Below are 13,370 nucleotides of genomic sequence, written 5' to 3'. Positions count from 1 at the left end.
GAGCAAACTCTGGCTGACTCTACAGTCCTACAAAGCCTCCAGGAAAATGTGTACTTTACCTTTCCTTACTTATAAATTCCTTATAGGAGCAGCAGCAAAAAGAAGACTGTCCTTCCTTAACTTAGTTTTTATTAAAACTCCATGACCATCTTCACACTAGAAAAATCTGACATGCTAATGACTTTGGATCACTACCATGCCTGTAACACATCTCATATTGACACATGACATTGCTTTCCACAATCCACAGACTATCTTTAGAAAAGAAATTATCAATAAAATGAGGTTAGTCAAAAACGCCCTAAAGCTAAAAGTGAAATAAAATCCTTAGAGGTGGCTGGGATGCTATTAAGAAAAAACAATAATGGAATCTCAGAAGATATGTATACTGGTGGATAAAAAAGGAACCAGGAAGCACGGAGGAAACCAGTATAGCTAAAAGGCCAAAGTTTGAGAGGCTATTTGAACCAAACAGAAATTCTTCAAAATCTGTAAGTCTGTCCCTCATGAGGCCAAGAAACAGGAGCATAAATTACTGCAGGCAATAAGCAGTAGAGAAGTTAGAAGGGTCAAAATGGAGTATGAAGAACAAATAGCTAAAGAATCTAATTTGTTTTAATACCTTATATCAGAAGCAGGAAGCCTGAGGCTATGTCTATGCTACAATCTTAAATCGACGTATGTTAGGTCGACTTATAGCCACTGCATAAGTCCACCATATAGTCCACACTACCCTCCTTCTGTCAGTGGAACACATCCTCATCAGTGAGCGCTTCCATCGACTGAAGAGGGGCAGTGTGGGAAACTGAGACCCAGAACTCTCAGCTCTGCACAGCTCCCCACCGGGAGCCCAGCTGCTCCCTGAGGCTTCTCATCTCCGTGTTCCCATCCGGGAGCAGCGTTGCGGGATCTCGCCTTCCCACTCCTAGCCATGAAATCTACAAGAATGACAGCCAACAGCCGATGTAAGAAACACAATGTCTACGCAGACACTGTCGCCTTAATTACACCAACAAAAGCCCTATGCCTCTCATCGAGATGGTTTTATGATGTCAGCATAGCAGGGGAGTTACATGAGTAGGAGGAGCATTTCAGTGTGTACACCTCCACTATTTGTTGACAAAAGTTGCCTTTTGTTGACAAAATTATGTGGTGTAGACAAAGCCTGAGAAAGAATTGTTTGGACCACTGGACTATTAAAGAAGGTAGTAAGGACATTGCTGAGAAGCTAAATGATTTCTGTGCATTAGTCTGTGTCAGTTTCAGGGTAAACTACAAATGTAGATATGGAAACTCCAGGAGTGGCCACTTAGGTTTCAGGACTCTTGCTCTCACTTGTCTCTGGGTAGAGACCCTTGTTCCACTCCCTTCTGAGTGGGAGGTTTTAAGGCTACACAGCCCCCTGCCTTACACTGTGACGTTCTCTGCAAGTCAGTCTGCCTAATGGCCAGCACCTGGGCTGTGTTTTTTCCTCCATGGACAATGATCAGTATATTGCCACCAGTTACAAGTGACCACGCAGCTTTCTCAGCAGTACCTTTATTCTTAAGGTAAAAGCATTACAGAAAAAATGTATAAAAACAATAAGTTTAAACACACACTAAACATACCAGGATTCACCCATCAGTCTTATGGGTAGAGCCCTGCGCGGATACCAAATGTATATCCGCGGATGCAGATAGAAAGTGGCTATCCAAGGAGTTGCAGGGCTCTACCGGGAACAGCAGCAGCGAAAGCAGCTGCACGTCTGGCCACCGATCACAGGAGCCAGCGCCTCATGTGGGCAGCTCCTCGGGCATGGCTGTACCATCGCCGCCCACTGCGGCAGGCACCAGGCTCAGTGGCAGCTGTCCCTGGTCGTGCTAGACCGGGAGCATGCAAGTCACTGAGTTTGGTGCCCACTCCCATGGGCAAGGCTATGGGTGATACAGCCACACCGGAGGAGCTGCCTGCACGGGGCGCTGGCTCCTGCAAGCGGTGGCCAGACGTGCAGCTGCTTTTGCCGCTGCCATTCCCGGTAGAGCCCTGCAGCTCCTCGGGTATCCGCACCTGCAGATATAAATTTGGTATCCATGCAGGGCTCTACTTACTGTGCCAAAGCCTTTCCAAGCCTTCAGCAGGAGTGGAACTCCCTTAGACAAAAATTTTGCTGGATCAGAAAGAAAATCCTGTGTCAGCCTAATTCAGCCTTTTTATACCAAAAGCCCCCGCCCCCTTTTTGTCTTCATATATTTAATACAGTGGTCCCCAAAGATACTGCATGGGGTTGCAGTTGTCTCCTTGAGTTGAGGCTATATGGTCTCGGAGAGGGTTATTGTGCTCTTGAAAAAAGACTATGAAACCAGGGTAATTTAGTGAATATAGATAAACACTTTGTGGGTTGTCTTTCTAGAGTCCAAGATCAAGAACACTTAAGAAATGGGTGGGTTGAGTGTTCCCTCTTCTTTTTCCTTTAGCTTTTCTATGAGGATTTTGGTCAAAATATCTGCTCTAGGGAAAAAAAATTAACTAGTAGTACCTTTGGCGCCAGCTTCCAAAAAAAGTTGTTTGTAGGGGTCTTCCTTTCGTTATTTAAGATTTGAGTATGGTACTGACAGCATACTGGAGGGGAAAGTTTTAGATTATGTCGTGGAAGGGTAAAGGATCTCAGAAAGAGATTTTGTTTTGTTACTTGTCTAATTATACTCTGTAGTGCAAGAAAGCAGTGAACCGAGTAAATACATGGAAAACCCCAGAGGGTTGTTTAGGGTCAGAGACCAGGAACATCAGAGAGAGGCTGTTTGTGCCCCTTCTTTTTTGTTTTCAGTGTTGGTTTTGGTTGATATGCCTGCCCCAGGAAGGAAGGGTCTTCGTTTCCTAGTAGTCCCTTTGAGGTGAAAGAACCTACCCCTTTTCTTTTCTTTTCTTTTCTTTTCTTTTCTCTGCAATAGCGGAGACAAATATTCAAGGTCCTGGAAATCCCCAGTGATACCTTCCAGTTCACTGAAGTGGAATATATAAATCAACAGTGCAGCCTCACCTGCAATACTGTGTATGGTACTAGTCACTCCATCTCAAAAAGGATATTGCAGAACTGGAGGCAGGGGTCAGAGAAGAGCAATGAGAATGATCAAAGATATGGAAAAACTCATGAGAGGAGTGATAGAAAAGACTAGGATTATTTACCTTACAAAGGAGACAAATAAGAGGGTATATTATAGAAGTATCAATGTTATAGGGAAGGTAGATCAAGGGCTTCCATTCTCCTTGTTTTATAATCTAAGAACAAGTAAGTGAAATTAAAAAGTAGGAAATTCAAAACTGTTAAAAGGAAATACTTGTTCACACATGATGTGTTTAAGCTGTGGAAGAGATGGAGGCTAAAATCTTGACAAAATTCCAAAAGGGTTTGGGAATTTATATAGATATCAAGAATATCCAGAATAATGATTCATTACGATTTTGAATGGTTATTAAGCCTTGTGTTTTTGGTTTTACATCAATCTTGAACTGTTAGAAATCAGGATGAGACCTATGTGGGATGCAGATTGTTCACATATACCGACCGCAGGGTTCTTATGCCATTCTCTGAAGCATCTGGTATTGGCCAGTGTGACAGGATACTTGACTAGATGGGCTACAGGTCTGATCCAGTCTGGCAGTTCCTATGTTCTTATGATCAGACACTTCTGTTTGGAGCAGATCATCAGAGTTAGATGACTCAGTGATAAAAGTGTCCAGGCCTGGGTGATGCTACAGCTTCCAGCAGTTTTATCACCCGTGGAACTGTACCAGTTGGGAATTACAGGCTCAAAAATCCTAGTGTAGGCAAGATGAAAGTGTCTATTAGGATTTTGGATGCTGCCTATCACTTGTATCTAAGCACCAATATATTGATTTCTATAGTGTCAATGTATACTTCACCTTATGAGTTATTGCCATAGTTTTAACATTTTGGTGGTTATTTTTTTTAAATAAATTGTATCTTTGTATATGTCTGGAGCAGCATTTCTAAACTTTGACCATTACCAAAGAACATTTTCCCCTCAGGAATATACCATTTGCCCATGTACAGGGCAAAGTCTCATCCTCTGTACGTTCAGGTAAATTAACTGTGAATTTCAGGAAGTTTCCATGGGCAAAATTCTGAGAGAAGCCTGTTCCTGCCAGCCTGGTCATGACTCCCGCTCTCATGGTCCCACAGAGTGCTCTGTGCATTTCACTGTTAGTCAGGAAGCCTGTTTGTTTGATGTTAGTGCCTTATATGGGGGCTGTGTATCTGCCCCAAGCTTTTGGTGGACAGGTGAAAATGATCTATTGTCGACAATTTTATTTACAAGCTTTGCTATGCATCTTCCCTTGTTAGCAAAATGGGCAAAGTAGCAGGGTACCCATCTTAAACCAATGTTACTTTTAATGCAGAAAAAACCTAGCTTTCCCAAAGCTAATTTTCTTACCCTTTCCCATGATTTTTGCTCCAATTTCCTTTACACAGCTCTCTGAAGATGTATTTGTTAGACCATTGTTAGTCTCACTTTTCCACATTAACCTTACCATGAAGAAATTACAGTGAAAATGAAAATCTGGATGCTGCACCCATAGTCCTACTGTGTGATGGGAGAAGAGCAGGGAATCGTTTCCAATAAAAGCTTTATAAAACTGAAATATCACATATCGGCCGTACTAGAAGCACATGCTGGACACAGACACACGGTCCATTGACATGCTTTGCCTGTTACACTTCACCGGATGGAGCTAATTCATTGCAAGACTGAAAGAGCAGGAGATGCCTGACCGAACTGCTGCTGCTCATTGATTTGGTGGGAAAAGCCAACCAAGACCACAGTAGCCTTTGCGATTGGTCTCTCAGTGTGGTGCAACTCCCCCACATACCGTGTCTCATCCCAGGGATTAAAGTAACTCTTGGTGAGGTGTGGGTTCAGGTTTTGGCCTCTCCCCTCCCTTGAAGAAGCCAGAAGCACCTATTGCAAGATCACCAGCAATACCTTGATGCTGCTGTATTAGAGCTTGTGCTGCTGCAGGATTTTGCTAAGAGGTTTTTGCTGTACCGGATTATTAATAATAAAATAATAAATAATAATAAGTAGCTCATAATCTAAATCAGACACAGACAATCCAGTACAGACATGGATTCAGCCCCGGAAAGGTGTAGATTTTCTTAAAAGTAATATTTTATTTTAAATTTCTGTAGCCTGTCATTCAAATGGATCCCAAACCTCTTTACTAATGAATTATACACTCTCTATTTAATTACTTTACCCACTGCATAAATGCAGCCATCTCTAGAGTGGGACAGCAGACTAGGAGAAGAAGAGAAGGAGAATCCTATATCCAACTGAAGCAGGTGGGGGTGGGGGCGGGTTAAGGAGACAGAATGCAATGTGGCATTACAACTAGTTCTCTCATCAGAAAGACAGCATCTCTAGCTGTACAGCACATCGATTAGTTAAGAGGGGAGAGTACCTCCCATTGAACCACCCACTGTTAGTTCTAGAAATGGGATTTCAACAATGTAATCCTCTTCTAGGACATGCAGCGCTCCAGATGATAGCAACAGAAGGACTTGTAGGGTAGACTGGCTCCTCCAGCATTTTAACCATTGTGTCACCTAGACTTGCTCTGAGCTGGTTTAGACAGCACAGTGATTAGAACAGCAGGAGCTGGCCTGCAACTATACTCCCACTGGTGAGGCTAACTGCTAGCAGCACCAGTGGGAAATGTTAGGAAAAAAATCTAGTGTAAACACAGACTCTTCCTTCCCAGACTGCTAGGTGCCCACGATACTTTAGCAGAATCAGAGAGATCTACACATAGTAGTTGGTCCCAAGCCTCACAGAGAGCATGACTAGTATGATCCAATTTCCCAGCAATAACATGTGAGCTAGGCCCTGACCAGTACAGACCCAATCTCTTGCCAGTTTTATTTCTCTACCACAACCCCATCCTGGAGCTGGGAGCATCATGCTGCTAAAGGTGCCAATTTTCAGAGGACATCAAACCAAGCCTCTGATTACTCATAGCGTTTTCTGAGAAGTCATCATACTGAACCCAGGTTCCTGGCCAAATTCCAATGGGCATGAATTCTAGCTCCCTAAATGCCGCCTGCATTTTCAGTTGGATAAAGGATTCTACTTCACTTCCTGTCCTAAACACCTGTGTACTGATGCTGTTAAATCAGGTCAGTGAGCCTTGCATATCCTAAGCCTACCCTCAGGAGGGTTGGGTGAGGCTAAAATAAATAAATGCTCACATCCCCTGGCATAGGGGGAGAGAATACAGGACCCTAATATGGGGGTGCACACAGAGCTCCAGGGATGAGGGAGAGGGTGGTGGGGAGTTGCAGGGAGCCCTTGAAATAGAGAGGGATGGGACAGTGGCCCACAGGGAGTTTATAGGATGGAATAAGATGAGCCCATCGTGTGAACTCAGCCAACAGAAGCGATGAATTGTGAAACAACTCCCACCAGTCTGTTCATAAACAGACTCAGTCTTCAGACTGGCTGCAGTGGAGCCTCAGCAGGATAACAGCCAGAAGAAACAGCAAGCAGGAGTCAACTTGTTGTAGAACTTCAGCCAGTCATTTGTTTGTCTCCCTTTGGCTTGGGGTGGGGAGATGGAGGCAGGGAGCTGCTCTTTCCTTTCTCATAGGGTCATCTGTTTTTCTGTCTTAAACAGCTCCTCCAGCTTATTAGAGTTCTGAGTACTAAGGTTAGCTCAGTAATGAGGACCCTGTCATTTTATTGTCCTAGATCAGCTAAACCAGAGAGGCATATGTTTGGTATTAACAAGAGTCGAGCCCTTAATTTCTTCCACCTGGACAGGCAGAACTCTTTTCTTTCCCCCTTCCCCCAATGAGGAAGCCTCAGCTGTTCTCAATTTAGCAGGATTTCCAGGCCTGTGAAACAACTCTCCCCACCCCCAAATGTATGTGTGTCTGCATGGTAGGAGCAAATCTGCCCCTGTCAGTGAATCCAGGGACCCTTCAGAAGGTGTTTATGGAGTGGATGTCACTACGGGCAAGTCTTGTTTAAAAATTAGCACAGAGTCTGAACAAAGCAGCATGACAGAACCTGCCCTAAAGATACAATTGTTGGCATGTAGCAACTGAGTTATTTCGCAGTTGGATAATAGGAAAAACTATTTCACTAGGAGGGTGGTGAAGCACTGGAATGGGTTACCTAGGGAGGTGGAAAGATTTTTAAGGCCCAGCTTGACAAAGCCCTGGCTGGGATGCTTTAGTTGGGGATTGGTCCTGCTTTGAGCAGGGGGTTGGACTGGATGACCTCCTGAGGTCTCTTCCAACCCTAATCTTCTATGATTCTGCAAGGACAACAACAATGTATGGGGGAGTTGAAGGAAGCTGGATGCCCCCCACTCTGCAGAGCTGAAGCCTTTGGGAGGAGGGTAAGGGGCCCTGCTCCATTTAGAAACGGAAGAGAAGATGAAGGCCACTTCCATCTTTCCTATCGATGGCCTTGCTTTGTCTGTTAACTGGAACTTGCCAGCTCCTTCAAGAATAAATCCCTTGCCCAGAACTAAAGGAAATCCCATGAAGTGCCTGTTCTCTTATCAGGCTCAGTAACTGCTCACCAGATCTGATGCTCCCTCTTTGAAGTGGTGCTCTCTGGCTAATTGCAAACATGCTGATGATCAGGCATAGCACCCCACCCCTTTGCATTGTGTGTGAGCAGTTTCAGTGTAGATTATCTGGGGTGGGGTCAAACAGGCCTAGAGGAGCATTATCAACATTAGCCAAATGGATCCTAGATTGAGATGAAAGGAAATAATAGGAAGCTGAGACTATGCCCCCCCAGGCCTTGTCTAGAGTGACCAAGCAGGTCCGCCCAGTCGTGTGGGCAGGCTCTTACCTGTGCTGTTGAATTGTCAGGAGCCCAGGCCCTTCCCCTACTGTGAGCTATGGCTCCTGTTTTCACCTGCTGCCCTCCTAGGTCTAAAATGAGTTAGATTTTCAGTGACAAGGTGGGTGAGGTAATATCTAGGGTGACCAGATGTCCCATTTTTAAAGGGACAGTCCTGTTTTTTGGAACTTTTTCTTATATAGGCGCCTATTATCTCCCACCCCCGTCCCGTTTTTTCACAGTTGCTATCTGGTAACCCTATATCTTTTATTGGACCAACTTGTGTTGGTGAGAGATACAAGCTTTCAGGCTACATCTAGCTCTTCTTTAGGACTCTTGATTAGATTTACAGAGCCACTTACAGCAGGGGTGGCCAAAGTATGGGCTCTAGGCTGGATATGGCCTGTATCTGCCTTTATATTCAACATAGGCACAGCCAGTTACGACTACCAGTACGAGAATGCAGCCTAAGTGCTTGGATAGTGACTGAGTATTGCCTAGTGGGACATGTCTTTACAGGCTGCCCCTTCATATTAAATAATGAACATAGTATGCAGAAGCAAAAATGGTTCTCCTGCACATATATGTAATCATTCACCAAGCTCTTGCTCACCCTATGATGAGCCTCCAGCTGCAGGAGTAAACAAATAGAAGCTACAATCTGCTCTATTTTATGCAAATGAGGGGCTGCTTAAAGATTTCTAGTAAAAAGAGAATTCCACCCCAACACACACAAACCTACCTTCTCTAGCTCTGTGGGACTACCATCAGTGGAGGAATGAGGGCCAGGGATCCACTACTACCCAGATCCTTTATCTATTCCCGTATTGGGGAAGAAAGGTGACACACAGCCCTGAGGCTGCAGTGGCAGCTGACTAGCTGCCTTTGGTTGGAAAAGGAGGTTTCCTTTCCTTCCAGACCCTTACAACCCTCCTCAAGCCAAGACCCTGTAATCTAGTTTAGTGCAGCAGACAGGATTCATCTCCCAGTGAACTGAGCAGCAAGTGAAAGTTGTAAACCTAACCAACATTCAATAAGCTCTGGAAAGAGACTTCCCCTGAGGCTACAGATTGTGGGGGTATATTCTGCTGGTTCCTCCCTCTTTATCCCATCTTTGAACTGGCCTTGCAGACACTTTGCTGTCTCCAGCTGTCTTGTCCACTAGAGCGGTCAGATGAGCCAGCATCTCAGTGGATACTATTTCTGGTGGTGTCCCAGCTGTTGGTTGTTTCCTTACTATCATAAGCCATTTTCATGGCATAATTATTCACCAAGCCCTTGCTCCTGGCATGACAGGTCTCCAGCCAGGGCACTAAATAGCCCACTCTTACTATGGCCAGGAGCAAGTTGTTGCCATGTGCTTGAACATAGTTACATTTTTCTCTCAATGCTTTGTTCCTATTGCTAAAATAAAAACACTTGGTTTAAGAAGGCTGTTTGGTCACTCTGTTCACAGACTCCTGAAGGGAAGAACTGCAGGTGCTGAACTCAGACGCACCTGTCAGGTTAGCATGGGGGATACACAGGATAGCCTACAGCCCAGTCAAAAAGTGGGAGAATTGCAGAATTCTACCCCCGGAAAGGTAAAGGCATGAGGCCCAGCACCTGAAGGGGGTGTTCTGTACAACTGAAGTGAGTACACTCAAAGACAGGCACAAAGGGGACAGCGGTTTAGCTAGTCCTGTAATTATGACAGGGGACTCAGATCAGGAATGGATTCCTGCCCTGCTACAGGTGGTGGTCCTTAACTCATGCCTAGCCCCAAAGGGTATTTGTCTTCTGGTAGCCTCCCCAAGGCCATTTCACTAGCTGCCCCTTCCACCTACTTTTGGAACAAAAGAAGTTCTTCCAGGCTGAGACCTAGCACCCCTTCTCTATCTTATTCATCTATGTTGACTCATTGCTATCGCTCAGCTGGAGATCCCCAGGGACAATCCCTCTTGTTGCATGATCTTAGCAGGGTGTCATGGTGCTGCTGTCCACCCCGAAAGTGATGGGATAAAGGAGAACAGAGATGGAGAGTTTTTTCTTTAAACACTGGTCCCAATCCACAAAGGTACTTAGCTGTCTACAAAACACCTGCTTAGGCACCTGTAGGCACCCAAGTTTCTGTCTCTGGGCATCCACACTGCTGTCTCATTCTAGGCATCTGGAGATCTATTTCTTGCCTGACCCCCAGCGTGATTCACGAACTGGGGGAAGAGAGGCGTTCATTTGCCTAAATCAGACCCAATCCAGCAGATGTGCTCAGAGGCTGTCTACCAGATCAGGTCCTATTCAAAATCTGGCCAGAGGAGGTGGTGGGAGTGCCAGTGCCCACTTCATAAATTGTAGGCCAGTGGTTAGAGCACTCACCTGGGCTATAACAGACAAGCCTACCTCTCTGCCAGTGGCAGAGAAAAGATTTTTGAGCAGGGATCTCCCCTGCCTCTCAGGGGAGCTATGGGATATTGTGATGCAGGGCTCCCTCAACCTCTCTTGCTGAAACTGTTCCACTATAGCTAAATAAGAAGAGTCATTGGAGCTGGGGGACTGGACACTGGGGTCTGTCCCCCACCCCCACATTCTTACACACTCCCGCTCAGCTTCAGCCCATGACACCTACTTATATCCCCTTGTACCTCCCTAAATAAGTCCTTAAAGTGTTTGCACCCTTCATTCCATTACACATGTATTGTGTTCCCCTCACATGAGAGTTTTAACCTTTTCAATCACTGCTCATTAATCAGTCCCTGTAACCCCCAATTGTTATTGTTGCTCTACTTGGAGCTTTTGCCAATTTGCCAATGTGTCTGGTGGTGAGAGGCCCAGAACGGAATGATGCCTCCCAGGTGCAACCTCACCAGTGCCAGATAGAGGGGGACGATCCTCTAACCGCTCCAGAAATGATGCTTTTCCAGATTTAGCACACAACAGTCTGGTTTTTCTCAGACCACTGGAGATTCACATCTAGTGTGCTATCTCCTTCTGTGATTTCCTACTCACATTTCTGGCATCACTAAATCATTTTGCCATGCTCAGTGGGATTCATAGCTCCTCCCACTATTTAGTATCCACCGAGTTCCTTAACACTATTAACCTGCATTTCCAGCTCATGGTATGCCTGGCATGGCCATGTCTTCTGCTGGTTGGATCTGGTAGTTATTCAGCAATGAAGTGGTTATGGTGGAGGCATTTAAGTTACTAATTAAGCACCAACATTAACTCACTGGAATAAAGGAGGGTAGGTCTGGCTATACTTGCTGGTTGCAGGTGCAAAAAACCCAGCACCTCAGTCACAGTGGGAAGCCCTCTATAACCCGCAGGGCTGAAAGCTCCCTTCTCTTTGTGAATAAAATTATGTGAGAACAAACACCAGCTCCAGATTTGAGCTTTTGTTTAAAAATAGAAAATTAACTTGCTAACCTTCACAGCTGTGAAGAAAACTATCTACATAGGGCCTAAGCGTAGCTGATGCAGAGATATCTGGCTGAGGCTGCAGATTGTCTGAAACAATAGTCGTTAAGCTGAACTCTAATTATATGCATTTCATTGTAAACAGTTAGCTATTTCACCTCTGATCATTTTAACTTCTAGCACATCTGCTTATCTCAAACTACCTCCAGATCTCTGCTGAGAACTGGTGAGATGCAGCTCTTCATTATCAATACAAAACCTGCAGCATATTAACATTTAGAGGCTGGGTACAGTAAAGTGTTAGAATGGATTCCATGACACGAGAGAGTGAAGCAATAGAATTATTCATTTCCATATTTAATTCAATTAAAAAACCCACAATTTTTTTAAAACAATAAATGTATCAGCAGCTGCCACGGAATCCCCAGGGCCACAAGAGCTTTGCCCTAGAATGTTGATCAAGTTTTCAAGCATGCCCCACCCTACAGATGTCCTGAGCATATTGCCTTTTAGAAAAAAGAAAAATCCTTCCCCTTACAGTCAGAGGAAGAGGAATCTGTGAAAGCCGCAGCTGGTGTCTCTCTGCTTTCATCTTGGCTTTGATGTGTGTTCTGAGAGAACTGAGGCTGTTGGGGCCAGCACTAGCTGTAGTGTGACCCACAGACAACAGGGGGAGGAGACAAAGTCAGTCCATTGGAAAGTTACGCTCACTTTTGACCTCTCCTCCAGTTGCCAGCTCTCACAGAGGTCAGTTTGACCCATGATTTATAAAGCTCAGAAACAACTCAGGGATCATTTCCCCAGACTCAAGCTCTCTGCTACTAGGAATAAATCCCAGAAGATGGGGTGCTTTGCTGGGAGATTAGATCTGCAGTAACCCAGAAAAATGTTCCAAAGCTTGTTATGTGCATATAGGGAAACCTGTGTCTGGTCACAACAGCCAAATGTAGTATGGAATCAGTACCAGAGGAGATACAGGAGGAGGGGAAAAAAGCATCTTCAAATGAAAATAAACATCCCCTTAAATTATGAAGCCACCTCTGCAATTTCATCTCCTGAAAGGATGTGGAATGTCTGCTTTGCAGTCCCTTTACCAGGCAAAGAGGGGAGACAGCATTGCCTCATCCCTTCTGCGGCCAGCCCAGTTCTGGGGGGTACTGAGTGGGGAGCCTTCCTGGGTAACACATGAGGCTTAGGGCCATCATTGGCAGAGACACGAACACATTTATTTAAAAGGCACCAAATAAATAAGCAGAAATAAAAAAATTCAGTCTCATCTCCAAACCCTACAAAGGGGCCCTGGAGCCAAATGTACTCAGCACTCACTGTCAGCACTCGTGAGTGAGCCTGGTTCAGAGACAGGGGCAGGCAGACAGGCTGCCACCCTTGGTGTGGAGGAGCAAGAGAGGAGGGGAGAAAAGGATGTGAGAATGAGAACATGCCACCCAATTTACTGGCTTCTCCACCTCACAAGGTGTGAGCTCGGGGGCAGGAGCGTCAGGCCTGGTCCTTACCAAGACCCCTCTGGTTCATGCTGAAGTTCAATAGCGCTTTCCATCCTACTATTTCCACCTACATCCCCTATGGACTTTTCCTTTGTCTCAGTTTTTATAGCATGCCCATCACCATGATATTAGAATGCCTCTCTCATTGCTATGAAAGGACAGAGGAATGGATCTCACTGATAGTGGAGAGGGTGGCAGAGGTCTTTCTCCAGCCTACACCCAAGCCTGATCCTAATGTTAGAGAGAAAGTGTGATGCTGCAGAAGACAATGAACATGTACCTGTCTTGAAATTGGAGCATCTGGTGGCCTTGGGTCAGCTTGCCACCCCAAAAGTGCATGCCCATGGTTTCCTCAGCATGCTTATTCAGGAGCAGCACTTCTTTCTTCCCCTGAATTCACTCTTGTCTCTCCCCACCCCACACCCTTTTCCATCCATCACTCCTGGCTTTCAGGCCACCTTCAGAAGCTTCCCACAAAGAGACAATGGCTGCTGGCAGCTCAGGGGAGAAAGAGATCCATGCATGCAGGGTGATAAATTATTTGTCCCCAGCTGGAGATTGAGAATTTGAACAAACCAGGTCAGCCCCAGGAGGCAGCTGTTTCTCTTGC

The sequence above is a fragment of the Emys orbicularis genome, chromosome 9, assembly GCF_028017835.1.
Source record: "Emys orbicularis isolate rEmyOrb1 chromosome 9, rEmyOrb1.hap1, whole genome shotgun sequence".
Taxonomy (NCBI): domain Eukaryota; kingdom Metazoa; phylum Chordata; order Testudines; family Emydidae; genus Emys; species Emys orbicularis.
This window is presented reverse-complemented; position numbering follows the sequence as displayed.